Source organism: Ascaphus truei, chromosome 5, assembly GCF_040206685.1.
Source record: "Ascaphus truei isolate aAscTru1 chromosome 5, aAscTru1.hap1, whole genome shotgun sequence".
NCBI lineage: Eukaryota > Metazoa > Chordata > Amphibia > Anura > Ascaphidae > Ascaphus > Ascaphus truei.
In genome coordinates this window covers 77,743,426-77,766,854 of record NC_134487.1, presented here as the reverse complement: position 1 = coordinate 77,766,854, position 23,429 = coordinate 77,743,426, and the positions used below count along the sequence as shown (strand labels likewise).

At 42.5% G+C, this 23,429-nt stretch overlaps 1 protein-coding gene across 2 annotated transcripts in view; it reads right to left on the bottom strand.

Moving 5' to 3' along the window:
* CNTN1 (contactin 1) overlaps positions 1–23,429 on the bottom strand; it is a 296,276-nt gene that overhangs the window by 163,382 nt on the left and 109,465 nt on the right. The gene's annotated exons all lie outside the window — the stretch shown is intronic.

Here is a 23,429-nt window from a genome sequence, read left to right as displayed (position 1 = left end):
CTGGACTAAACAAGAAATGGTTTCTTAATGTGAATGATTCTTTCAAGGTAATTTAATGGCAGTCCCTCTAATATCCGCTTGAATTATTTTCAGATAACCAATGATACTTGAGCTGCAATTATTTGTAAAATGAATTATTCATTTATTCACTTCTATAATCATGGTTCACTTTTATATATACTTTAAATATTTCAAATATTGTGTATCACTTGGATAGTTACAGTAAGTTCACTTACACTTGATCACCGATTTTATTCACTATATTCTGATCTTAGTGTTTTCACTATAAGAGCTGATAGTATATACAGTATTCACTTTAAATAAATGTAATCCCTGTACATACAGTATTACGCAAAAGAAGTAAGAGGAGTGCCTTCTGCACGCTTGGTTGTTTAACTAATGCTATGTAATAGACTCCTAGGTATGCAACAATGACACCTGTAGGTTACAATCCATTCTACTAGTCCAGAAGTTCTCAACTCCAGTCCTCAAGACCCTCCAACAGGTCAAGTTTTAAGGATATTCCACCTTCAATACAGGTGGCGCAGTCTTCGTCATTTACCTCAAATAGGTATTCAAAATAGAAAATGATTGGATTATTTGACAATAAAATATGTGACCACAAGGTAAAATGTTTAATTAATTTATTTTGTAAATGGAAACTATGGTCTGAACTTAGTGAGGCTGCCTCTCCAAAGTCCTACTTCCAGTTATTATGAGTTACTGGATAGTGGATATTCATTAAAGACAAATAATTAGAATATGTAATGTGAAAAGCAGTTAGTAATAGTGTATGCACCAATAAATATTGAACAACTGGATGTCAGAAAGAATACACCAAATACAACATAAGAATGTGTGATGTTTTAATGTTTAGTTATGATTCAGACCACTGTGCTAATGTATATCCTCTTTTGTGGCATTGCGAATTACTGCATAACATCTGTAAGACAATTTCATGCAAAGGCTGCACATTCTGTGTTACCTCAAATATTTCCTTGCAAAAATGAATCAATGCTAACATTTTAACAAACAATGTGCAGAAAGCAAAACAGACACTGCTTTATATTTTGGCAACTAAAAAGGCTAGTGTAGCTAGGTTCCCCTCTGGGTCTCCTTTTTCATTCCCCTTACCTCCGTGGGGTGCGGGATGGCCAGCGGAGGGGTGCACGCGCTCGTGGCAAATGTGCAGAGTGTGGGCAGGCAAGCGCATTGCCAGAGACTATTGGCGGCTCCCTTTGTAGGGCGCCGCCATTTTGGGATATGTCCTCGTATGCGCAGTGAGTTGCAGGGCGGCTCTTAGGCAGAGAAGGCTCCGCAAGAAGTACATTCCCCATAATGCATTGGGGAGGCACATCACATGCTGGGAGACAGCCAATAGGGCTACAGGAATCTCGGGAGCTGTGTATTGATATGTTTCGCACGCTGGGACCGCGAGTCAGTCGTAGCTGGGACAGCGGAAGGGTAGGGTGTGAATGTGCAGGGTGTCAATGACCCCTGCACTAGGCCAGAGACCCCCTTAGGCCCCAGCTAGGCCCCCGACTCCCCTTAGCTTGTGGTTGTTGCAGGGACAGGCCCATAGATAGGGACACTGCCCTGTAGTGACATTGTGAGGGACACAGAGAGGACGCAGCTGTATTCTGGCATCACGTGGTCTGGGATCAGATCACCACCTACAGCAAAGAGATATTCTCCATGGTGGCACCGTCCACGCGGGATACCACCTAACGTAGAGGCAGAGGCTACTCCAACATCGCTGGGATCAGTGGATCCGCTTCATCTTTACAATCATTTAGATAGTAAGCTCCTCGGAGCAGGGACTCCTCTTCCTTAATGTTACTTTTATGTCTGAAGCAGTTTTTTCATGACCTGTTATTTATATAATTATTTATATAATTACAACATGTATTACTATTGTGAAGCGCTATGTACATTTATGGCGCTATATAAATAAAGACATACAATCTTCTGGCCATACCCAGGTGCAGGAGCACCTGGGCAGGTATTCTAAGTGCACCAACTGTACACTCATTAGTGGGGCAGCGCTGTCTCACACTTTGGGTGGGTTATCTCTGTGGACACCAGGGTGGTTGGGTGCATTTGGGGTGAACCCTACAGGGGTGTGGACACGTTGTTGGGAATACGGTGAGGGGTTACAGCCGTCTGAGGCCTGGTGCATAACTGCAACCATATATTAGCTCTATCTACTGTTGTAAACTTGTTCTGCGTGACCCAGTGTGTATTCTTTATTATGTGTCCTGTAACGGGGTTAGAATCCCGTACAGGGGGAGGCGCTACCGAGCACCGATCCAGGTGCGGCCCAGGTTCCCAGCAGCGGAGGCTCAGGCCTCCTGTGAGCCACAGGTATTGCACCACACACGCTGTAGCCACACATCTCCAAGGGGGTGGCGGAAAGTGTGTTACACTAGAAAAAAACTTATTTTAAATATAGTTTTATGAAGTTGTAGGACCCTTTAATTTATGTTTCACATTCACAATCTCTTATGTACTAACTTGAACAAATGAAAACTCTATGTTACCTTTTCTATGTTCTTATATGAGCCATGTCGATCCAGAGATCAAATGTGATGGTACGAGAAGATATGGAGTAAACATTCCTACATGTTCACCTCTTTGTTTAAATTAAATTATAGGCTAAAGCAGTAAAATTCCGGGCATTATTGAAATCCCTGCTCTCTGATTGGTTAGAATTCCGGGCATTTATTTTTGGCAACTTGCCAATTCACCTTTAGAGATGCAGGGGGAGCGCGCAGGGAATTTGAATTGAAAAAACTGCCAAATTTAAAACTGCTAACAGTAAATACCTCTCCCGTCCAAGCTCTGGCAGCATCTCCGTTCCACTACTCTCACACACAGCATGGCAGCATATGCAGGCTCTCTCACACAGCTACTAGTGCTGTCAGAAGCTGGCGGGTCCCAACTAGTAATTTTGTTACTTGCAACAAAGTAATATTTCTCACACATTTTGTATAGCTTGTACTAAGGTAATTTGTATTTATTTTTTTATTTCGTTTGTAGTTAAAATCACTGCCCCCCTCTCTTCTCCATCTCTCCTTCACCCACCTCTCCCTCTCCCCTCTTCTCCCCACCCACTCCCCCCCCTTACCCCCACTTCTCTCCCCTCATCCCTTTCCCCCCTCACCTCCTCCCCCCTACCCTCACCCCTCTCTTCCCCTCTCAACTCTCTCTCCCCTCACCTCTTTCTCTTCTCCCCTCCTCCACCTCTATTTCTCCCCTTCTCCAATTCTATCTACCCCCTCTCTTCTCCCCCCTCACCTCTCTCTTCTCCCCCACCCTCAACTCTCTCTTCTCCTCCTAACCTTCTCTCCTCCCCCTCACCTCTCTCTCCTCTCACCCCCTCATCTCTCTCTCTCTCCTCCCACCCCCTCACCTCTCTCTCTCTTCTCTCCCCCCCTCACCTCTCTCCCCCACTCCCTCACCTCTCTCTCTTCCCCTCCCCCCTCACCTCTCTCCCCTCTCATTTGCTACTTTACTTCTTTTTCCTACACAGGTGCATCAGCATAGTTCCGATTTATATATCTATACAAAAGTGTCTATTTTATGAAAAAAAGTCTACATTTAGCCTATAATAGTAATAATCCCCTCAGAACAGGGCATTACTGGCCAATAATGCCCTGGCTGGGTTAAAGTTCCTCGTCTTCGCCTCGGGGACTACAACTCTTCCAGCCAGGGCATTATTGGCCAGTAATGCCCTGTTCTGAGGGGATTATTACTTAAATACACTCCTTTTCTACTCTTTTAGTATGAACATGACATAGAACTATGTACAATTGGTCCAAAAAGCTTTGTGCTTTGTTTTGGATTAGTGTTTACTGAAATCAGACACAGCATCACCATGTTAATGGAAGGTCATTCCAGAGTATGCTATGAAGCTGCTTTCCCCGTGATTAAGAACATTTTTGCCCCAACATTGTGCTGATCATTGCTCCAGCACAAGACAACTTGCTTTATGAGAGAAGGAACACAGTAGATGTTCCTGCAAATTAACCCAACTGTTTTCTCTGTACCTTTTGGTATAATAAAATGTTTACACTTTTTGCAGCTGAATTTTTAGCCAGCGTTCAACGTTATACAATTTTTTTTGTTACAAGACCTACTGTAAATCTGAAAATAGAGGTTAAATGGAAAGGGCTAACTATACGAGAAGATATAACTGGGATAAATGACTATGTATTCATTAAGATGGACGCAACTGTTCCCTGAACCACCCCTTCCCCAATATCCCGGTTTTCCTTTCTGTACCCATTCTCCCAAAACTTTTATGATTAATAAAAAATAAGTGGGGGGAAAAATTAAAGGGCAAACTAATCAAAAAACTAAATGTTAAATCCTGATCTAGTCACATGGAAGGTTAGGGGAGGGGTAATTCTAGCGCTTGTTTACTACCTCTCTTACTTAAGCTATTCTGATTGTTCACTGTGGGTTCTCTTTCAACCTACTATATATAATGTATGCTAAATCATTTCTGCATTTTCTTAGTATACTGTAGCTTTAAAAATGGCCACCATTGACCCTCCTACTTTCCCAGCTCTCTTGCAACCTTAGGAGTGACATATATACCCAGTGCCAGACTATTATGGTGGGTAAGAGAATAATAACGCTGTTCAAATCGATATGCTGATTTACAAAATCATAGTTACATAGTTACATAGTAGATGAGGTTGAAAAAAGACTTCCGTCCATCAAGTTCAACCTATGCTAATGTAACCCTAGACCCCCCCCCCCCAGGTTGCAGATCGGACCCCTAGGGTGTACTAAGGTCTGGCTACATGTGTCTAGGTGGTGCATACCTGTGAGGAACAGGAGGGCCTGAGTCTCCTGTGATGGTATGGGGGACAACAGGGACAGGTTTCTGGGGTTCTTGCCTTCATCTCTTAGTGGTGCAATGCCTCCATCTCTGGCAAGCCCATCAGGGTAGGGTGAAATCCTTCCAGAGAACCCCACTCAGGGGTGAGAGATTTCAGTCTCACACAGTCTCTTATAAAACAGCCGCAGCTTTCTTTATTGCTCACAGCATCCAGCAGAGTAGCAACAGCAGCACACGGTTTGGCAGGTACAGGGTCTTATCTTCCTCCAGACTGCACCCCTTCAGGATGGGCTCTCTGGGGCTATTTGTTCCCTGCCTCCACCCCAAGTCACTGGCACTCAGGGTGGGGCTAGCTCTTCCCTCATCAGCTCTACTCAGGGCCTGCCTGAGCTCCTCCAAAGGTAACACACTCTAGGAACCCTCCAACTCAGACCTCTCACTCTCAGAACTAACTGACTAAATAGACTGTGCACTGCCCTTTATGACTTTGGCAGGCCCCTCCCCTATGTCTCTTGCCTTAGACACAGAGTCAGGGGCCTACCTCCACAACTCAGAGCAGGGCTTGAAGTGGGGGAAACCCATGATAACTACTGGCAGCCTGCCCTTAGTAGGACTTACACCAGTAGGAGGATAGACATATAGCCCAATTTCTTACCAGGGCTACACTAAATTTAGACAACAGATAGTTTATCCTTTATCTATACTTCCTTATTGATCCAGAGGAAAGCAAACAAAAAACCCCAGAGTCACATCATCCAATGATATCTCATAAGGGGAAAAATAAATTCCTTTCTGACTCCAAGAATTGGCAATCGGATTAATCCCTGGATCAACATCCTTCCCATGTATACTTATTTGGTATATCCCTGTATACCTTTCCTATCTAAACCCTTCATTACCCATGGAGACTGTGATGGCAGATACAATAGATTTGTTCAAAAAAAGGTTGGACATCTAAAAAGATGTCCAACCTTTTTTTGAACAAATCTATTGTATCTGCCATCACAGTCTCCATGGGTAATGAATTCCACATTTTAACTACCCTTACTGTAAAGAACCCTTTCCTTTGTTGCTGGTGAAATCTCCTTTCCTCCAACCGTAAAGAATGCCCCAGAGTCCTTTGTACGGCCCTTGGGATAATAGTTATTTTGAAGGCTCCTTGTATTGTCCCCGAATATATTTGTATGTAGTTATCATATCCCCTCTTAGACGCCTCTTTTCTAATGTAAATAAATCTAATTTAGCTAGTCTTTCCTCATAAGTTAGATTGTCTATCCCCTTTATTAATTTGGTGGCTCTTCTCTGCACTCTCTCTAGTTCCATAATGTCTTTTCTTAGGATTGGTGCCCAAAATTCTACTCCATATTCAAGGTGTGGTCTTACTAATGCTTTGTAAAGGGGCATAATTATGTTTACTTCCCTTCCATCCATTGCCCGTTTGATGCAAGATAATATCTTGTTTGCCTTTGCAGCTACTGCATGACTTTGTGCACTATTGCTAAGCCTGCTGTCTACAATCACTCCTAAATCCTTCTCCATCAAGGATTCCCCAATTTATCCCCATTTAATTTGTAATTCGCCTTTTTATACTTTCATCCCAAATACATAACCTTACATTTATCTGTATTAAACCTCATCTGCCATTTACCTGCCCACGTTTCCTGTCTCTCCAATTCCTTCGGGAGAGAAATTACATCCTGCTCTGATTCTATTACCTTACACAATTTAGTATCATCAGCAAAGATGGAGACTTTGCTCTCGATGCCAACCTCAAGGTCATTAATAAACAAGTTAAAAAGCAGGAGTCCCAGTACCGATCCCTGAGGTATTACACTCACGACTTTAGCCCAACCTGAAAAAGTTCCATTTATGGCAACCCTCTGTTGTCTGTTCTTTAACCAGTTTTCAATCACCAGCATCTGTGGTGTTAACACCTTAATTATACGCATAAGCGTAAAAACATAATTTACAATAGAAAATAAACCCTAACATTCAATTTCAGCCAAACTCAAAGGGTCATAAAGTTAAAACGTAACTCTTAATATTATACAAAAATAAAAAACAGTGTGGATATTCAATAAATATGACATTAACATAAGGAGCAAAATAGTAGCAGACAGAGTTCATGGATAGGATGTGTCCATTCACACAGTCTTAGAATAAATGTGTTGAATACATTGCTGAGAATAAAATACAGTAGCGCACCCAATGCCTAAAACGTGCAGTAAATGACAGATACAATATAAATATTAAATCCTTGCACTGTGTTAAGAAACCAATGGGACTTTATTTTAGTCCATCAGTTACACTATCAATTAACTGACTCTCCTGTTATTATATACTGTACAGACGTGGCCTGTTTTTTTTTCTGGCTTTCCTCAACGAAAGTGCTGACATCTCTTGTTTTGTTTGGAAGATATAATCAATATACAGTTAGGTCCGGAAATAATTGGACACTGATACAAGTTTTGTTATTTCGGCTGTGTACCAAAATAAATTCATGTTACAGTTAAATAATGAATATGGGCTTAAAGTGCAGTCTATCAGCTTTAATTTGAGGGTATTTACATCCAAATTGGAGGAAGGGTTTAGGAACTACATCTCTTTAATATGTAGCCCCCTCTTTTTCAAGGGACCAAAAGTAATTGGACAATTGACTCAAAAGCAGTTTCATGGAGAGGTGTGGGCTATTCCTTCGTTATTTCATCATCAATTAAGCAGGTAAAAGGTCTGGAGTTGATTCCAGGTGTGGCATTCACATTTGGAAGCTGTTGCTGTGAACCCACAACATGCGGTCAAAGGAGCTATCAATGCAAGTGAAACAGGGCATCCTTAGGCTGCAAAAAAAAAGAAAATCCATCAGAGAGATAGTAGTAACATTAGGAGTGGCCAAATACACAGTTTGGTACGCTCTGAGAAAAAAAGAACGCACTGGTGAGCTCTGCAACACAAAAAGACCTGGACGTCCACAGAAGATAACAGTGGTGGATGATCGTAGGATCCTTTCCGTGGTAAAGAAAAACCCCTTCACAACATCCAGCCAAGTGAAGAACACTCTCCAGGAGGTAGGCATATGATTATTCAAGTCTACCATAAAGAGAAGACTTCACGAGAGCAAACACAGAGGGTTCACCACAAGGTACAAACCATTCATAAGCCTCAAGAATTGAAAGGCCAGATTAGACTTTGCCAAACAATATCTAAAAAAAGCCAGCCCAGTTCTGGAAAAGCATTCTTTTGACAGATGAAACTAAGATCAACCTGTACCAGAATGATGGGAAGAAAAAAGCATGGAGAAGGCTTGGAACGGCTAATGATCCAAAGCATACCACATCATCTGTAAAACACAGTGGAGGCAGTGTGATGGAATGGGCATCCATGGCTTACAATGGCACTGGGTCTCTAGTGTTTATTGATGATATGACAGAAGACAAAAGCAGTCGGATGAATTCTGAAGTGTGTAGGGATATATTGTCTGCTCAGATTCAGAAAAATTCAGCGAAGTTGATTGGATGGCGCTTCACTTTACAGATAGATAATGACCCAAAACATACTGCGAAAGCAACCCAGGAGTTATTTTAAGGCAAAGAAGTGAAATATTCTGCAATGGCTGAGTCAATCATCTGATCAACCTGATCGAGCATGCATTTCACTTGCTGAAGGCAAAACTTAGGGCAGAAAGACCCACGAACAAACAACAACTGAAGACACCTGAAGTAAAGGCCTGGCAAAGCATCACAAAGGAGGAAACCCAGCGTTTGGTGATGTCCATGCGTACCAGACATCAAGCAGTCATTGCGTGCAAAGGATTCTCGACAAAGTATTAAAAATGAAAATTGTATTTATTATTGTGTTCATTTGTCCAATTACATTTGAGCCCCTGAAATAAGGGGACTGTGTATGAAAATGGTTGCAATTCCTAAACGTTTCATACAATATTTTTGTTCAACCCCGTGAATTAAAGCTGAAAATCTGCACTTCTATTGCATCTCGGTTGTTTCATTTCAAATTCATTGTGGTGGCGTACAGAGCCAAAATTATGAAAATTGCGTCAGTGTCCAATTATTTCCAGACCTAACTGTACATCCCATGTAACTCTCTGCAATTCTTTGTGTTGTTATTCACACCTGTATTTAGCAGGGATATGTCAGACGTAATTAGGATTTGTATGTTTGTATTTATTCGCCTGTCCAGCAGAAGGCAAAGTGATTTTTTTGCCTATGGGGGGTGGGGGTGGATTTGTGCTACAGTTTAGGGCTGGGACCCGCTGCGATAGGTGGGGCGGGCGGCCGCACGAGCGTTCCCCACCAGCAGGGGAATCCTCCCGAGCCGGTCCCAGTCCCCCCTCACGGCACAGCTCACTACACGCTGTGACGCGTCAGCCGCCAGGGGATTCAAGAGAATTGTAATCCCAAGCGGCGACGCGTCACGTGGTGTGGCTGTGAGCCAATGAGGAGGGGAGGCTTTGGGGAGTGGGGAGGAGAGTGGGGGAAAGCAATGTGAGTGCCTGTCTGTGTGTGTGTATGTGTGTGCCTGAGTGCCTGTCTGTTTGTGTGTATGTGTATGCCTGAGTGCCTGTCTGTGTGTGTGAATGTGTGTGTGTATGTGTGTGCCTGAGTGCGTGAGTGCCTGTCTGTGTGTGTGAGCGGCTGAGGAGTTGAGGGGCTAAACAGTTGAGGGGCTGAACAGTTGAGCTATTATGGAGTGGTTGTATACAACATGTACATTCATTTAATAAATGCAACCTCAAACAACTTAGTGTCTATCAATACATGGTTGAGGGGCTGAACGGCTATGGGGAGGTCCCGCCCCCTCATGTCATGGCCGCGCCCCCCACCCGTTTTGGCCATGTCCCCCCCCTGCTCGCAAAAATGGTCCCTTTGGACCGGAAAAAGCCCCAAGTGCCTCTCCATGCGCCGCCTGTCTGCAGTGCGGGCGCATGGTCTGAGGCAGTGGGGCCTTAGCCTTACAATTCGCAGAACAGGTGCCTGTCTGCTGATGCTACAGCATCTTACAAGAACCCATTTTCATTTAGCCTTGAGCATTCTAAGCGTTATAAAATTTGAGTTGTAGCGTTTTTTTGTTGCAGTATTCTTGTCCAAAATTTAAAAAAATGTACACATTATTTTTTCACTTTGCTTTTCGGGCAAACAGAGACATAGAAAGTTTACAAGGGAGAGAAAGGGACAATTTTTGAAATAAGTCAGGTGCTTCAAAAAGACCAAAAGAAAGTTTTGCTTATCTGATCTTTTTAGCAATTAATGATCGAGCAAATAAGAAAGCCACTGTATCTGAAATATATGACTATATAATTCAGCTGCCCTGCTGGATGGTAACGTACTCTTTTGGCCGCGCTTATAGTGCTGGCGACGGCGACGCGACCGATGACGTAACCCGTCGCCACTGGCGAAACTTGTAATTTGATTTTTAGCAACGTCGCTGGCGACAAGGCCAGTGACCTCACTAAAAGGGGCGGCCTGCGCAATTTGATTGGTTTAGAGACAGTCACATGTGGCGACTGTCTCTAAAAAATCTAATTTTCCGGCTTCAAAATTTTTGGTCGCTCCGTCGCGCTTACTATAAGTGCTTGCGACGGAGTCAATGTATTTGATTCGGAGCAACATCCCGTCGCCGTCGCAAGGCACTATAAGTGCAGCCTTAAATTATTTATGGGACTAGCACCAGGCCTTTCTGGATATCTACATTGGAGTGCTTGCTGCTTTTTTCCATATATATATATATATATATATATTTACACACAAACTGTCAATTCCTAATTTTGGGTAAATTCTTTACGCACCCTCACAAGGGTTACAAGATAAATATCCCCAACTTTCTGAACTGTGAGTCGCGCTTTGTGGTGTACATTATCAAATGCCCATGCGGTCTACACTATGTAGGCAAAACATCTAGAATGCTTAAAGAGAATAGCGGTCCATAGATCGACCATCCGAAAAGCGCTAACGGAAACCCCTAGTCAGGATGAACTTAAACATCTCCCAGTGGCCAGACACTTTAAACTCAAGGGGCACGGCCTTGCAACGTTTAGATGCATGCCCATTGCCCAAGCCCATGTTCCTCACAGGGGCGGCAACAGACACAAACTACTTCTGCAACTGGAGGCCAAGATGTTATATAAACTGGACACCATCACCCCAAGGGGTCTTAATGAAGACCTTAACCTTGGGTGTTTTCTGTGATGCTGCTTATCTTATTCTGTTACTTTATGCTCTTTCTCCATGTGAACTATGGTTTTACATATGATCTATGTCTGTTGGCTGTATATCTCCGCGCCCATCCATCCCTCCTCCCCCCATCCCCCAATCCGATTATGTGCTTTCCCCATGTTTTTGCACTTTGCACTACCTCACTATGTGGGTGATTTTGTACACGTGATCATCCTTTGGTCCACTGGGTCTTAGTTTCTCAGACACCATGCTCAGGTCATTGTCCTTGTAACTTTATTGTATTGGAACTATGGCGTTCTGGTCCCTTTATGGCATGCTCTGGTCTTGGTAGTTAGTGGATTGCTGAATACATTAGGATCCACTATCATAGAGTTAAACTGATAACAATCTCCTAACAGGTATACTCCAGGCCTATAGCCTCTCAGCTTTGAGTACACCCACACACAGCTGCAGAGGCTCTCTGAGTTAGGAACATAATTGTCATACAATCAGTGTACTCACCTTGATTTTCACACATTTGTTTAATTAATTGTTTAATTAATTGATTGATGGGTGTGTCTGGCACTTGGGTGAGGGTTTATAAGGGTTTCACTGTCATTTGTCCTTTGCACACCCCCTTGAGAAAGATCCCTTGAAGAGGATCGAAACGTTGGAATTTGTGTGAACACTCTGAATACAGTTTATTTGGACTTTACCTGGTGAGTGCTGTCTTTTTTATCACTTTGCTGGTGATTACATGCATTATTCATCTTTATGGGCCAAGCACCGCTCTTATACCTATATTCCTTGGAGTGCCAGAGACCTCTTTTGTATACATATATACACATATTTTAGTAGTGGAATAAAATGGAGTTTATTCCGGTAAACCCACGAGCACACAATGAATATACAAAATACATACTGTATATACTGTATATATACACACACATACTGTATGCTGTATATACAAATCTGTGTGATATTGGATCGTGCACACATGAACAGGAATAAGTAAAAGGATAGGTTGAGCATCCAGTGCTGAAGCAGGGATAACCCTATGGGGGGGTTGGGATGGATCTTGGAGAAGCCTTTAAAAACCTTTAAAAGCAAGCATTTCTGTGTGGTCTAGCAAATTAGAATTTTAAGACACAAATACTCGTAGTCGCCGACTTGAGTTTCCGGACAGTATTGCAGATGACGTCAATTTTTATTTTCTGCCTGCATTCTGCCCAATGTTAACCCAGAGTTAGCCAATGATAACTCACTGACATTTTGGTAGAAATATCGCAAAACGCACAGGCTCGGCTCAGGAAACCGTGTGGCGTAGCGGAAAAACCAAACGGGACCCATCTGTATCTTAGATACAGGTGGGCGAACAGGTCCAAATCCGCTTCCTGGAAATCTCACACATTTTTTAGACTAAATACGATAAATTAGGAAGAGATGTTTATGCTTATCTCTCCCATGGATCAACTTCCCAGGAGTTTCCATGACAAGCTGACCAAAAAGGGGCTAATATAAACATAAACCTACACTACCTAGCCCCTTTGGCCACCTTAGTGGGTAGTAAAGCATTGCCCCAAAAATGTACCCATCTCAAGTCCTGTTGAGTCTGACACCAGTCTGACACCATTCCAGTCACTAGGTTCCATAAGCTTTACAACTCTATATAGTTGGTATGGAAATCCTTTTAGGAATATTACTATTAAGTGGTTAATATGTACTGTAATATATTTTAATTACTATTTTCTGATCTATTTTAGGTTGGTTTTTCTTATCTTGCCTATGTATACTGTAAAATGGCTAATATATTAGAAAGACACACCTGTAGGTGATGGCGGTATCTCTATGCAGTTTAAATGTCCCAGTCATAGATTCCTATTGGCCCCCGTGACCGGACATTGAAACTGAAGAGAGATACCGGCGCCCCCCCTACAGAGGTGTTTAACTTGGGAAGCAGGGGGTGACCAGAGCTGGAATTAATGAGGGTCAGTTCTGGAGACACCCTGCTTCAAAACTATTTTTTTTTTAAAGAAAAAAGGATTTTGGAATCAGTCCAGAATGCTAACAATCCGTTGGGATATTTTAGTGCCAAATCCATGGGCATCTTTTGGTGGTGGGGGGGCGGGGGTGGGATGGGGAGGGATTTGGCCTAAACTATCAGACATTTGTGGGAATTGTTTTTGGACAGTTCTTTCCATCTCTAACTTACTAGAACCCAAACCACTGCTTTTCTAGGCAGAAACTCTAGTAGTGTGAGCTAAATCAACCGATGAGTAGTATCACTGTCACATCATACCTTTGAGCTGCTCACTACTCCCATGTGTAGCTAATCAAATTATTAGAATATCTCACAGCTATCTCAGGTGTGCTCCACAAGGAATGTTAAACTGTCAACCATGAAGAGGAAATGATCTGCTATTAAAGGAAGATTGCAGGAAGGTGCTACTAGAGGTATGAGCACTCATTTGGTGCTACGTGACAGATATGCACAAAGGTAGCTACGGTATAACAGAATGGGACAAAAATATTCACTGTACCATCTGCCAGACACATACTGAATTGAGATACTGAATTAAGATACTTGATTTTAAAATAAATAAAACTCTACAAATTGCAGGAAGTGATTCCACTGAATTCTCACAGCACACAAAGTGTTATTGGGTTGACAAGTCTAAAGCAACCTATGAGGAATTTGGGATGGTGTAAGACCCAACAGGATAAGAAAGCTGAACTCACACAACCGCTGTTATTCAGGACAATAGTTCTAGTGGTGTGAGTTAAACCAGCTGATGGCTATCACCCCTGTCACCGCATACTTACATTTGAGCTCTACTTCTCATTCAGTGCCCATACCTGTACAAAGCACAAATGCTTCTATATGCCCTCTTCTGGCATATAGAAGCATATCTAATAAGCAATTTTCTGCCACGAGACACCATCTGGCACAGGAAGGCACTTTATACTTTAATAATGAATAAGCTGCAATGTATTCCAGCACCAAAGGTGCCTTATGGCAGAACACTGCTTAGTAAATATGGCCCACTGTCCTTATCCTTTATAAGATTAGAAGTACTGCTATCTCAAGTCGCCCTCTCCGTTTGTTATTTTACTTTCTCTCTGCATCTGCTTTATTTTCTGTGCTTCACTTTACTTGTGTGTGGCAGAAAACGTGTTTTATTTAATCTCACCTGGCCTTAGTAGCTCATAGCCATCAGTGAATATTATTATTACTTTGTGCTTGACATCCTTTCAAGGTTATAATAAACTAAATAGATATCCCTTGGAGGTATGCTAGTAGACAGTGGAGCACTTCTAGCCATCAGATGGTTTAGCTCACACGGCTAGAGCTGCTGCCTAGAAAAGAAGTGTTTATGGGTTCCAGTCCTTTTGGATCTGACACCCTTCCAGTCACTACTGTGCCATACAACTCTATATTCATTGGTATGGAAATGTGGGATGAGACTTACTTAAATATACTTTGCATAGTCATGAGATTATCTCCCAGGGTACCTAATTTGTGCTCTTTGGCAGGACAGGAATGTCTCCCTAATTTATTTAGAGGTAGGTTTGGAGACATTACTAAATTGAAAAGATTCTCTCAATTCTTACCAATTCATCACTTAGATTGTCATTGACAAAATAAACCTGGCGGATTTGCCTTTTTGAGACTGATATGCGGAAATCCATGAGCGAAAGGAACTGTCCGATCCGAGGCGAGTTCAAATTCTCAAACAATATTTGCCAATCTATAATCTACATATATTTTAGGAGTATCAGCTGTAGTTACTATTGTATCACCACTGTAGCAGGTGATTAATCTATATTTCCATCAAAAAAACACAGAAGGTATATACTGCTCACTAAGTGAAGATAATGTGATCTGAAAATATGGGTGTCGCCCTAAAAATGCCTAGATTTGCATTGGGTGCATCAGATGTTCTAAATGTAACTATATCACCAAAGTCAGAGAAAGAGGTGTGTTACCACTCCCCTCCCTAGCTAGAAGCCCACTAATAGATGCACTCCAGGGCAATTAAAACATAACATTTATTGAGTTAGATTAAAAAAGGTCTACACATACTGTAAATAGTGATCATAAATCGTGAAATAAATTGTGATGTGAGTTAAAATAATTAGGAGTAGGTCTGGTACTGGAGAGAGAAGGATCTCTGACACGTCTGTAACTTATCCATATATTGTGTGTGAGACCCATTTTGAGATTACTTTTTGCACATTTTACATATTTGGTCTGCACTATTATTTCTTCCATTTTTTCCCTGCATATTATCCCAAGAATTGAGCGCTCCTCCCACCTGGAAGAAAAGAACTCTGGACCTGGACAGTCCTTTAAGGGTCAGTGCTTTTGCAGCAATATCTTAACTATTAAACTCAAATATGTTGCTGTAGTTCAAGTTCTCACACTTTGACATACATATTTGAACTGACAATATAGTTGGCTCTGGAGAAGAGTAACTCCAGACTCGTACAATAGAGCTCTAGGGCTATGTACAGTATATGCAGTCTTCATCTCGCCTAGTAATCTGCTAGCAGAAACCAGTGTGGAGCTTGTATTTCGCTAAAGCTCCATTCATTACTCCCTACATGCCTGTGCTCTTATCGCCATGATATCCGACTGGCTCGACATACGTTTCGCTCCATAACATAATTGTTCCTGGAACAGCCATTCTCCAAAAGAGATTGTATATTATAACTGCAATTATTTGGAAAAGATCGGCTTCATCAAAGTGTATATTCTACCCCAACTAAATGCTTATATCAGGGCTCTTCAAGTACCGCAGATTTCCAAAGGGGACGGATCTCACAAGAAATAGGAGTGGAAGAGCCATAAGAGTACTGTAATGTAATTTTGGATTGACTTAATATATATAAATAGGCAGATGGCACACACATAAACTGGAAATAGGTGCTTGTCCCATACAGGTAATGTATAGATAGGTTCCTTACCGAGTAAATCCAGGATCCCAAGATCACAAGGCAAGAAGGAGACAGCACACTCAGGAGGTGCAAAAAAAGTGTGTATTCAGTAGAAAAACTGGCACATAAACGCGACGTTTCGGTCCTTGGCACAGGACCTTTCTCAAGGGAGTGCTCTGTATATAATGATACCTGACAAACATATATACCCACCCATCAACAAACAGATCCCTGATAGGCTAAACCATGATGTTAAACAGCTGTAGACACTAGCTAATCAAATACGACATCAGCAACAGTGGTGTCGGGTGGCGTCATACCAAGGCTCTTTAACTTTGAGGCCTCACTTCTTAAAATGGCCCAAAGATTCATGGATCAGGGCTATCCGAGGACTGAGATTAATGCGGCCTTAAAAAGAGTTCAGGCCGTCAAGAGGGAATCTCTCCTCATACCTCATACAGCCATCAATGAAGATCAATGCATCAACATTAGCAGTACCTATTCAACAGTCTCTAACTACATTAAGCGAAGCATTCGCAAGAATTGGCATATCTTAAGCAATGATATCAAATTGCCAATTGTGCAAAGCACCGCCACGTATGTGCAACCGTTGAGGCAGAAATCTTCGAGACGCATTGGTGCAGGCTGATCCATCGAGCAAATATACACCAACCCTAACATGGCTTAGAAGGAAACCTGGCACCTACAAATGCCATGGCTGCATTAATTGCAGCTTCATGCAGACTGGTAAATCTTTCTCTCATCCACACAATGGGTATCCTATTCCCATCAAATCTTACATTAACTGTGAGACACGGTTTGTAGTTTACTTCATCAAATGTCCCTGTGGACTCTATTATATAGGGAAAACAAGCCAGATGTTTAAGGAAAGGATGGCCGTTCATAGGTCCACGATTAGAAAAGCTTTGTTGGATACTGACAACGGGGATGACCTACAACATCTACCAGTGGCCAGACACTTCAGGCAACACAAACATAGTTTATCCACACTGAAGTGTATGCCTATCCTACAAGCCAACACATCCTCACGTGGGGGGGATAGGAATAAGTTGCTGCTTCAACGGGAGGCCAAAATGATCTATGAGTTAAGAACAATGTCACCACACGGTCTCAATTAAGATTTTCGCCTAGGATGTTTTATTTAATATGCCAAAAAACAAAGTTGACATTTGGGACTCTTTTTGCACATTGTCTTTATTTTTGTATGCCATTTTTTTCTTTTTGGTTTTTCTTTTGATTTGCTATTTTTGCATTTGTGCTTTGCATAATCTTTGTATTTTTTTGCTTTTTTGCATGATTTGCATTTTTTTGCACATTTGTGGTTCTTCCACATTAGCTCTTTGTTGGTATTGTCTGTATTTTATTTTTATTTTGTTGTTTATTCTCCTTTCTATTGCCTAATCTCTTTTTGCCCACTGTACTTAACAGTGATGTTATATCGGTATGCCTCTGCTTTCATTTTGGGTCCAGTCTTCTGTCTATCTGCCTTATTTTTATGTGTTCACTTCTCATGTGTCTTGGGACTCCAAGGAACACTTCCCTTCCCGTCCCTTATTTTTTGTCTTTCACCTTATTATTTTTCCCTATTTTACTATGGCTATCTGATGTTATGACACTTGTTCAATAATTATGCTAGTCACGCATGCACTATCACGCTTGCTTTATTTATATTGTGATTGCAGCTGCTGTGTGTGTCTTCGTGACATTTTGGGTAATTATCTATTTATTTTCAACAAGTTATGTTACGTGATGCTCTTCCTATGTGTTAGGTTGCTTATCCGAGTCAGCTCAGTGTGCACATTGGTCGCTTGCGTCCCTCAGGAATTTTCTTTATATTTCTTTGTTGTTACGCATGCTGAAAAACGCCATTGTTGCTTTGCAGTGGTGGTTACCTGGTTACGTTAGACGCTATCCGACACTGTGTTTGAACGCTCGTGTTTTCTAGCAATTACCTTTATATATTTATTATTTGTAGTTGTGACGTATGTTGCGCATGTGCGCCATTGTTAATGGTTACTAAGATACGTGAGACGCCACCCGACACCACTGTTGCTCAGTGCTGATGTCGTATTTGATTAGCTAGTGTCTACAGCTGTTTAACATCATGGTTTAGCCTATCAGGGATCTGTTTGTTGATGGGTGGTGGGTATATATGTTTGTCAGGTATGATTATGTACAGAGCACTCCCTTGAGAAAGGTCCTGTGCCAAAGACCGAAACGTCGGGTTTATGTGCCAGTTTTTCTACTGAATACACGCTTTTTTCGTACCTCCTGAGTGTGCTGTCTCCTTCTTGCCTTGTGATCTTGGGATCCTGGATTTACTTTGTAAGGAACATATATATATATATATATATATATATATATATATATATATATTATACTTCAACATTTTGTAAGCGTTTATAACACCTATACCCTATATACAGTATATTTACAACACCTTAGTTTACGAGTGACTTTCAGTGTGAATTTTGTTTAATGCAATGAGCAAGAGGAAACAGTCCAAAGGACATACCAAGGTCTGTCTCGAGCACAATGGACCACCAGTTAAAGAGCCTTAGTATAAATAAACACATTAGATTATTCACCTAGTAATAGATTGTTCCAAACCTTTAATTTAATGAGATCTCAAAAATCTTTCATTGTAATCAATTCGTATCCTAGCAACTTACTGTAATAAGCTTTCTTTAGCCATGCTCTACTGGCACTAAATGAAGAGAGCGACTATTTTTAAAAGCTTTAAACCATTAATAGTGTAGAAAAAAGAATTTCACACAATTGAATTAATTAAAGTTTGCAGTCCAGTCACATCACAAAACATGTCTGTGTTGTAAAATGATAAAAAAAATAATTCCGTTGAAATCTAAATAATACTTTTCCCCTTTATCTTATGATGTTAACTTTTCAGTATTAATTCTTTTCCTGGTATAAGGACATATTAATTTTGCTTGACATAACATAACATTGAAACCAATTATGAGATGCCACAAAAATGTAAGTGTTTTGTTTAGGTTGTAAATGCAACAAAGTAAGAAGTATAATAATATATAGAAACTCTTGGGCTGAGTTCAGGGTGGATGCTACGGCCGCAAGCTTCCCTGCGCGCCTCCGCTGCGTGCTACTGCAGCTCAGCGATCTGTGACTAAGCTGCAGGAGTTGGGTCGTGGCGTTTGGGGGCGTGGCGAACATGTCACGAAGCTGGTTCGCTGAACCAGCTCACGTGACGCGACAACCCGAAATATCATTTTGGGTTGTAGCGGCAAAATGTAATAGTGTCAACGCTGTACTTTGTTGCCGGTGGAGTTTTCAGTTTGAAAACTCCCCCCGAACAGCCCGACATTGTGACGAACATGCGCGTGCAAGCACGAGCACGTCGCGTAGCATCCACCCTGAACTCAGCCTTAGAGATAGACTCACATTATTTCCCTAAACTGTCATCTGATTCACTAACTAAATAATACGCTGAAAAAACTATAATTAGCCTAAGCTATTTCTGCTTCCCACATGCTGCTTAGATTTTAAGGAAGGCAAAAATATTAAGTTGCTTCCAAAGTTAAATGGGACTGCCCTTTAATGTAATACATTTAAAAAAATACAGTAAACCTTCAATATTGAAAACAGTATCAATGTGTAGAACTCTCCCTCTCTTCAATGTGTAGAACTGTTCAATTTTGTTTTTTGCTACCGATCTTACAGTTAACAAAATATAAACATTGAAGAACCTTTGGAGAAGCTCCTTAAATGGGTACAGCTGAATCCCGTTATAATGCGGTCCTTGGGGTCCACAAAATGAGACCGTGTTATAATCGGGGACACGTAAATTTTGCTGCGTAAGGACTTACGGGCATCTGCATTTCTCTCCTGTCTACAGCGCTCTACTCTCCCTGCTGTAGACTTGTTTAGAGTGCAGACTGAGAGGATCATAACACACACTCTCACTTGGGAATTATTTTTTCTTTAAAAATGCAATACTTTATTGCTAACAGACAGATTTATAGACACACACACACACAATGTGGGAATTGAATACATGCCTCTCTCTGCGAAAATCTCGCCGGAAATAAAAATATTTTAACATTTAAATGTTATTACTTGTGTATTGTAGCAGGGGATCTCCAGAGCAGAACCGCATTGATTTCAGGTCCGGAGACCCCCTACTTCCCGAGATACAGGCCCCGTTATGGGGTACCGGTATCTCCTATGCATGAAAATGTCCCGATCATGTGACGCAAGACATTTACATGCATAGGAGATACCGGCACCCCATAATGGAGCCTGTATCTCGGGAAGTAGGGGGTACCCAGACCTGAAACCAATGTGATTTAGCTCCGGAGACCCCCTGCTCATTTACACTAGTTATAAAATTTAAATGTAAAAATATAGCTTTGGGGCCCCCGGTTCTTCCCCACAGGTGTCCCCCGTGGGTCCTTAGGTGGTCCCCGTGGGCATCCATGGGTTCTCAATTGGTCCCCGTGGGTCCCCGCAGGCCTGAGGTACCAATCCTGTATTTTAAAAAATAAAACATGGCCTACATTTAAATCAAAACACCCCCCCCCTCCACCACCACCAAACACATACAGTACAGTAATGGGCAAAATAACTATTATCCAGATATGGATAATAGATTATTTGCCCATAATTAATCACAACATTAGCCATGCAGCATAAATAAAGTAAATAAAACTGTTCTACTTACCCCTGGCAATGTTAAGGGCGTCCTCGTCAGCGTACTGCAGGTCCCTGTCCTTCATTGCCAGAACAAAAACATAGCAGAATACAATCTAATGTCCCCTATCCCCTTAATCACCTTAGCGGTTAATAACCGCTATAGTAATTAAGGGGTAAACCCACCCTGCCCCGTTACCCACCCAGGAGGCCTAACCACCCACCCCAGACCCACTATACCCACCCTGTACCCATTGAGGGTCATAGTGGTACATCATACCCATATAATATAGGCATGATAAGCTACTATAACACTCTATGGGCACCTAATAAAAATACATTAATACACAAAAGACACAATAATAAAACATTACAAAACACCTAAACACCCCAATTCACTAAATAAAAACACTAGCCAACACATGCAATTAATACAAGCACTAACACAACAATGAATTAATTCAACTATTAGCCAACAAACCAATGAATTAATAAAACAATTCAGCTAAACAGCAATGAATTAATTCAACCATTAACCAACAAAGCAATTAATTAATAAAACAACTTGGTACCACAACCATTAAAAGCATTACACAACACAAGACATAATTAATTAAAAAAGAAAATTAATCGCCAAAAAAATTTCAATTAATGCAGCAAAATGACAAACAATTATATCCACATAATAAACACACATAGAAAAAATCACACGCAATACAAAGCAAGCAATTAAAAACAAATTATTGACCTAGTAATGTATTGATCTGTACCCTAAAGTGGTACAGATTAATATATTATCAGTCAATGTGCAAAGAAAAAATTAGCAAAAAAAAATTACATCGAAATACATAGCCTTTTCTACAGGACTCTTTGTAGTCAGGGGGCGCAGTGGGGGGTATGGCGGCTGCAGAGGCACGTGGGGTCATGTGACGTCATGTTGGCATGGCAACGTGACTTCACGTGACCCCACTGCGTCATTTGACGGCGGAGAGGAGGTGAGGAGGTAAGGGGGGGGGCGCGAGCAGGGAGGAAAGCAGGAAGGGGAGCGCTCGCTGGAAAGATTGCGCACCGCTGGTGTAGTGTGTGTAGGACTCAAGAAACGGAAACAAAATCACGTAATTTGGAAAAAATTGAAGCTACTACAGTACTTCGCTTCATATTTTCTCTTTTAGGCCAAGAAAAGTAACACAATAACAGGATGTTTTGAACAGTTCTACATGGGTAATTGAAAACAACAGTATATATCTTCCATCAATACTAACAGTTTGTGCAAAATAAACTGGATACATATACAGCTCAATCCCGTTATAGCGCGGTCCTCGGGGGCCACCCGATCCGACCGCGCTAAAACCGGGGTCGCGCTAATTTAAAAAACAAATGGCCGCTGCGCGCCCGATCGGGAGGGAGGGAGGAGGTGGCCGGAAGCCCTACACGTCCCCCAGCAGCCACCAGGCCCGCCAACAGCGGCCCTCCAAGTCCAGCCTGCTCCTTACCGCCCCCCCCCATCACCGGCATCCATCCCCCTCCACCGGCATCCACCTCCTCCCCCCCCCCCCGAGGCCCCCACACCTACCGCCCATCGCCCGGCATCCAGAGACCCTCCGCTCCCACCCTCAGTCTGTGTGTCTCTGACACACCATTCCTACGCGGCCCTCCGAGTCCCAGCCTGCTCCTCACTCACCCCCCTACCAGCATCCACACCACCCCCCCCCCACCCCTACCGACACCCCCCTCCTCCTCCCGATGCTAGCTCCGCTCCGATCTCAGCAGCCGACACCAAAGGTAGGGAGGGGGAGTGGGAGGGGGAGTGGAATGGGGAGTGGAATGGGGAGTGGGAGGGGGGGTGGGAGGTTGGGGAGAGTGGGAGGGGGGAGTGGGAGGGTGGTGTGGTGTGAGTGCGGTGTGCTGTGAGTGCAGTGTGCTGTGAGTGCAGTGTGCTGTGAGTGCAGTGTGCTGTGAGAGTGTGCAGTGTGCTGTGAGAGTGTGCTGTGTGCTGTGAGAGTGTGCTGTGTGCTGTTAGAGTGTACTTTGTGCTGTGAGAGTGTGCTGTGTGCTGTGAGTGTGCTGTGTGCTGTGAGAGTGTGCTGTGTGCTGTGAGTGTGCTGTGTGCTGTGAGAGTGTGCTGTGTGCTGTGAGAGTGTGCTGTGTGCTGTGAGAGTGTGCTGTGTGCTGTGTGCTGTGTGCTGTGAGAGTGTGGTGTGTGCAGTGAGTGTGTGCAGTGTGCAGTGAGTGCTGGTAGTGTGTGTAGTGGGCTGTGCAGTGTGCAGTAAGTGCTGGTAGTGTGTGTAGAGGGGCTGTGCAGTGTGCAGTGAGTGCTGGTAGTGTGTGTAGTGTGCTGTGCAGTGTGCAGTGTGCAGTGAGTGTTGGTAGTGTGTGTAGTGGGCTGTGCAGTGTGCAGTGTGCAGTGTGTGCTGGTAGTGTGTGTAGTGGGCTGTGCAGTGTGCAGTGTGTGCTGGTAGTGTGTGTAGTGTGTAGTGTGTAGTGTGTAGTGTGTAGTGTGCAGTGTGCAGTGTGCAGTGTGCAAAAAAAATGTAAACCATGCTCAAACCACGTTATAAGCTCCGCGTTATAGCAGATCGCGCTATAACGGGGTTGAGCTGTATTTGTATTCACTGGCAGTTTTATCTGGGCTTCCAGCTTATTTCGGTATCTTTTCACTCATTCTAAAAAGTAATTTATTATCAAGAGTTGGAGCTATAAGTGTTCATTCACATAAGGACAGAGAATACAGAAAAGAATGGGGGAGCACAGTTATAGGAAACGGGCAGTATAAAATCTCTAGTGATTGA